The 6,141-nt window shown below is 43.0% G+C and overlaps 1 non-coding gene across 1 annotated transcript; it reads right to left on the reverse strand.

Moving 5' to 3' along the window:
• Positions 1 to 4,624: 4,624 nt before the first annotated feature.
• Positions 4,625 to 4,697, reverse strand: TRNAP-AGG (transfer RNA proline (anticodon AGG)). The gene has a single exon. It is a non-coding gene; the product is annotated as a tRNA-Pro (tRNA).
• Positions 4,698 to 6,141: the final 1,444 nt, after the last annotated feature.

Raw genomic sequence — 6,141 nt, forward strand, 5'->3', positions numbered from 1 at the left:
GCGCGCATGCGCCCAGCCGCTTAGCCAGCGGGCGCCCAGAGCTGAGGCGTTTAAACCTCCCGCTCGCCGTCCTTTCGCGGCTCCGCCTCACTTCCCGGCCCGGGTGGGGGTGCTTCGCTGCGTCTGCGCGGTTTCTACGGCGACAAGTTAAGTCATTTGCTACCTCACACTTTGGTTCAAATAGTTGCTGGGCGTCTGCTCTGGGTCTTGATTTTCCCTGTCGTTGGGGTCCCTAGATGAGAGTAAACTGTATTTTCCCCTTGAGACCTTCACATACCAATGAAGGGGACACACTTGTAATCCCAGGTGGGTAAAAGTACCTGAGAATCCTGGAGGCGCCTAATCCGGACACCGGAACGGGAGTAGTAGCTCCAGGTGGAGAATGGCATGGGCAAAGATACAGAGGTGAAAACAGCCTGTGCTTCTAGAACTCTGAGTTAGGCTCTGGGGCAGTGCCTGCCTGAGTGGAACCCTCTGGGGAGGCAGGCTAGAGCCTCGTGCTCCTCACACTTGGTGTGCAGGTAACTTGGGGATCTCGTTAAAATTCGAATTCTCTTTCAGGAGGTCCAGCAAACTCCTGCATCTCGTCAGTGCTGCTGATACCTGGGCCATAAGGGCCGAGGCACGAGGAATGGAACTAGTCTTGTCTCCTTCATGTACTGTCTAATCTTGGACAAATGACTAATCTTTCTAAACCTGGTTTTCCTTTTTTGTAAGTAAAAGATAAATATGGTGTCTATCTCCTAAAGTGATTGTGAGGATGAGAATGCATGTAACTTGCTTGGTATGATGCCAGGACAGAATAAATATTCAATAAATAATATTTCAGAGAAATTAAGTAACTCGCTGAAAGATGGACAGCAGGTATCTGACAGTGTCACTGTCCTCATATGAATTAATGCCCTCCCACAACTTTGAATGCCACCCACGTGAGTATGACACTCAAATTTATATCTCAAGCCCAGCCCTTTTCTCTCACCTCCAGATCCTTTCATCCAACTGCCTACCTGCCATCTCTTCCATGTTTTAAAGGCACCTTGCATTAGTTTCCTAGGCTGCTGTAACAAATTACCACAAACTTAAAGCACAAACTTGAAACAACACAAATGTATTCTCTTATAATTCTGGAGATCAGAAGTCTAAAATCAGTCTCATTAGGCTAAAGTCAAGATGTCATTAATGTTGGTTCCTCCTGGAGGTTCTGAAAGGAGAATCTTTTTTGTTTTTTTTCCCCCCAGCGTTTGGAAGTTGCATTCCTTGGCCCCTTCCTTGCATCACTCTAACCTCTTGCTTTTATTGTCACATCTATTACTTTTCTAGACTCTAATCTCCCTTATTTCCTTTTTATAAGAACACTTGTGAGGGCATCTAGGGCCCATGTGGATAATCCAAGATAATCTCTGAGTCTCAAAATATTTAATTTAGTCAATCTGCAAAGTCCCTTTTGCCATGTAAGATAATAGTCGCACGTTCCAGAGATTAGGACACAGATATCTTTGGAGGCCATTATTTAGTTTACCACCCACTTCAAACTTAGTATATCCAAAACTGAACTCATGATCTTTCAACAGAGAATGACATCAACGATTCAGCTGTTTATCTTCCTTGCCCTGCACCTGCAAATTCACTGTGAACTTACTAACTCACTACCCACTCCCAAACCTCTTCTCTCTTTTCCATTTCTTCTAGAGTCTGGAAAACTTAAACCATTGATCTTCCAGCTTCCCTAGCAGCTATATGTGACCTGATGTCCCAGTTCTGTCTAGTAGGACTTAAGCAGAAGTCTGCTGGGGGATTCTCTGGGAAGGGGTTTCCTTTCTTGATAAAAGAGACCGTTGTTATGGATTTTGCCCCTTTTTCATTCCTTCTGTCTTGGACTTGGTCATGAGGCAGGGAGCTGGCCTCAGATGTGAGGAAAAGGCACATCATGCTGGCCCTGACATCACTGAGTTGCTAAACAAATCCCTTCTACCTTCAGAATTCTTACTATCTTCTCATTATCTAAGGAAATTTATTATTATCTGAGGAAACACACACCTTCCTTATGTGCTTGAGCCGCTGTTGGTTATATTGTCTGCTCCTTCCAGCTAACGTTTTTCTGTTATTGCCAAGTCCTGTCTGTTTGACTTCCTTGTTACTGTCCCATTCATCCACTCCCCTCCACCCACTCCCCTCCACCCGCTGTTTTTTCTTCTCTCTAGTCTGACTTGCTTTCAGCTTCTGGTGCATTCCATATTTCCGCCTGTTGTTTCTAGAAAACCAGCCTCTGTACCCCAATAGCTGAATTGAGAGTCAGAGGCAGAGTTTTGGGAGGATAGAAAAGAACAGTTTTATTGCTTTGCCTGGCAAAGGCAGTCACAGCAGGCTCATGCCTTAAGACGGTGATCCCATCTTGGGGCTGGGGTCTTGAGGTTTTATAGAAAAACGGGATGGAACAGAAAAGGTGATAATAATCAGGGCATTTTACAGGGTGTTACATTCTCTTCATCTTGATAGGAACTTGCTGTTGTTATGGAGGAATTAAGGAGGGTCTGCCCATTTTCTTGAGCTTTAGTCCATGACCTTTCAAAACCTCTAGGGTAAAAAGTATTAAGTTATTCTAAGAAAAGAGTGCAGAGAGGGGGAACTTGTTAGTCATAAGGTCAGTTTAGCTAATAGTACAGGCCTGAACAACTCAGTAGCCATCTTGTTAGTTTTCTACTCTTTCACTGCAGCTTTACACATTCTGTTCCTTCTATTTGGAATGTTCTTCCTTCTCCCCGTTAAAAAACAAAATTCCCCTGAGTAAATCTTAAAGATCTTACTGGCTTCATTCAGTGGTTTATGAATCAAGCAGCATCCAATCTAGCAGATAAGGGGGAGGTTATAACTCCGTGTAGAGCATGTGCTTAGCATGCATGAGGTCCTCGGTTCAATCCCCAGTACCTTCATTAAAAATATTTAAATAAACCTAATTACCTCCCCCTAAAATTAAAAAGAAAAAAAAAAGATACCACACCAATCTATCAGATAGAAAGGAACTCTGAAGAGCTGTACAAAAGAAGAAGACTTTTATAGGTAGAGGGGAGCAGGAACAAAGAAGTTACACTAGGCAAAAAAGCAGATTGATTATTGCAAGGTTACTTTCCATATAGAAGATGGCAGCTGTTAATCAAGCAGATTACCCGCTAATGCTGATAAGGCGATTCCTGATTTTCTGGTTTAAGATTCCATTTCCAGGAGGATGAAACTATAATTAAGACTCTGGTAATATGGAGCTTAGCATAAGTGACCCCATTTGGGGCACAGTGTCTCGTTTTTAACATCTCCATAGGCTAGTTACCTAGTTACCTCTTCATCCTTTAGCTCTCAGATCAAGCACCACTTTTCCAGGGAAATCTTCCCTGACCACCTCTTGTGTACCTGTCAGCTGAGTGCAATTTTACATTGATTTGTGTGACTATCTATTCCCTCCATTAGGTATTCATTCCATCAGGGCAGGGACCTTGTGTGTTTTTACTCACTGTTGTGGCAGCCGAACTGGCACAGCAGCCGGCACAACATATGCACTCAGTATTTGTGGAATGATGTGATTGTCTGAAACAGGATTCCAGCCCCAAGTCTCTCCTACCTCAAATCCCTGCTTTTTTCCCCCACAGTACACCATGCAGTATGATAGATTTGGAACATGGGGGTAAATTGCATAAAAGGATTGATGTCAGTTTTAAAGGATCTTCAGTCTAGAAAATCGGACCAGATAGAATTATAAACAACTTGGTGAAGAAATTTTTCATAAATTACATGACCTGGCCTCTCCTTACTTGGGAGATAATTGATTCTGCTCTCAGTCCTGGTGCCTTGTTGGCGGCTGAAAGCTCTCCTAACCACTATAACAAGTGGTTCTCTCTGAAAGGGAGGGTGCACAGATTTTGATGAGGTGCTCAGATTTTGGTTATCCCATAGACCACAGCAACTCCATGGTTCTGAGTACTTAGAGACTTGTTTTTATTTTTAATTCTTGTGTTTCTTAGAACCTGAACAGAAGATTATGATTAATCCAATAAATTTTATGTTTTTATACCTTAGGATGATTATTCATTGTCACTTAGAGGATAAAGTCAGAAAGAAACAGTCAAATCCCAAGTTTAAAAATAAAAATGAACAGTATTGCATTTAGATATTGTATTAGTTCTCTCTTGCTGCATAACAAATTACCAAAAACTTAGTGGCTTAAAACAAGAAACATTTTTATCTCCTAGTTTCTGTGGTTAGGAATTCAAGAATGGCTTAGCTGGCTGGTTCTGGCTCAGGGTCTCTCACAAGGCTGCAGTCAGTATGACCTCAGAGGCTGTAGTTCACTTGAAGGCTTGACTAGAGCTGGAGGATCCATTTCCAAGACCAGCAGTTCCTCTCAATGTGGACCTTTCCTTGGGCTGTGTGAGTGTCCTCAGGACATGGCAACTGCCTGCTTCCAGACTGAGTAATCCGAGAGCCAGCACGAGCAAGTCACAATGCCTTTTATGACCCAGTCTCTTCTGCTTCATTCTATTTGTTAGAAGCTACTTGTTGTTTTTTTTGCAGTTCTTTTTTTCTGGGAGCAGGGGTGTGGGTAATTAGGTTTTTAAAATTTACTTATGTATTTTGATGGAGATACTGGGGATTGAACCCAGGACCTCATGCATCCTAAGCATGTACTCTACCATTGAGCTATACCCTCCTCCTAGAAGCTGCTTATTAAGTCCAGCTCACACTCAAGCAGAGAGCAGTTAAGACTCCAGCTCTCAAAGGATGAATATCAGATAATTTGTTGATATATTCTAAAACTACCATATATGTCTCAGCCACGTTTTTAGGATATCAGAAACAGGATTGTTATCTAGGTGGAAGAAAAAAAAAAAACAATCCCAGTCTGGGGAGGGCTTTCTGTTTGTTATGTCTAGTTTGTCCTCCTTGTCAGCAGTCTTTCCCCCCTACATCTCCCTTCATGATGTGCATGCTCTGTGTTAGGCTGAGGTGAACAAGAACAAGAGCTGCTTTACCTGAGGACTGATGTGTGCTGGCCCCGTGCTGGATATTCCTATTCTTTTCATCTTCACAACCATCCTTTGAGATAGGTACTGTGATTATCCCCACACTGCAGATGAGGCTACTGAGGCTCAGGGAGGTTAAGTAACTTGCCCAAGGACACGCAGTAAGTTGAGGAGGTAGGATTTGGATTCAGGATGAACTGATACATCATCCTGCTACTACATGGTTCTGACCTTCCTGGAGCTCAGTGTTTCCCAAAGCACATGACACATAATCAGTTGCTAGTAGAAGGTGATGATTACAGCAATTAGAGGTACACATAGGCACAAAGGGACATGAAGGAGGGAATCATTAAATCCTAGGCCCACTGCTGTACCACCCCCAGAGTCATCCTCTACAGTGTGGGTCTTCCTCCCAGTGTGTCTGCAGGGAAAAGTTGAAGCTGCCATTCAGGCCCTTCCGGACAAGGTCCCTGCTGGCTTCTCCAGCTTCACCCAATCCTGCTTCGTTCACAAAATCCATCCTATCCATCTGGAACTTCTCACTCTTCTTTGAACACACTGCGTTCTTTATAACTCTGTGCCTTTGCGTGGGCCACTCTCTCCCATAATGCCCCTTTCCTCTAGTCTATGACAAGTTCCTTCAATTCCTTCAGGACCCAGCTCAAATGGTCTATGAAAATTTCCCAAAGCACTGTGTAAGGCTTCTTGTAGAAAATTTGCCAGTAGCTGTTATAATTGTTACCCCAGTAGCAGCTAGGACTTCCAAGACTCTAAGATCTAGGTAAAAGTGACTTTGCCCGACCATTTACTCCCAAGTTTACAGCCCATGGAAGCCAAAGCCCTCCCTCGTGCTTCTGCAGATTCTCAGAGGCTTACATTTTCACGTCACTTCTTTTCTCCTGGACTTTCCATTGGCATACCTGGTTTTATTGCACTTCACTTTGTTGTGTTTTTCATAAATTGAAGGTTTGTAAACCTTTGTGGAACAAATCTATCAGCCCCATTTTTCGACTGCATTGGCTATTTTTGTGTTTCTATGTCACATTTTGGTAATTCTCACAATATTTTAAACTTTTTTATTTTATTTGTTATGGAGATTTGTGATCACTGATCTTTGATGTTACTGTTGGGG

The sequence above is a fragment of the Camelus dromedarius genome, chromosome 12 (assembly GCF_036321535.1).
Source record: "Camelus dromedarius isolate mCamDro1 chromosome 12, mCamDro1.pat, whole genome shotgun sequence".
Taxonomy (NCBI): Eukaryota; Metazoa; Chordata; class Mammalia; order Artiodactyla; family Camelidae; genus Camelus; species Camelus dromedarius.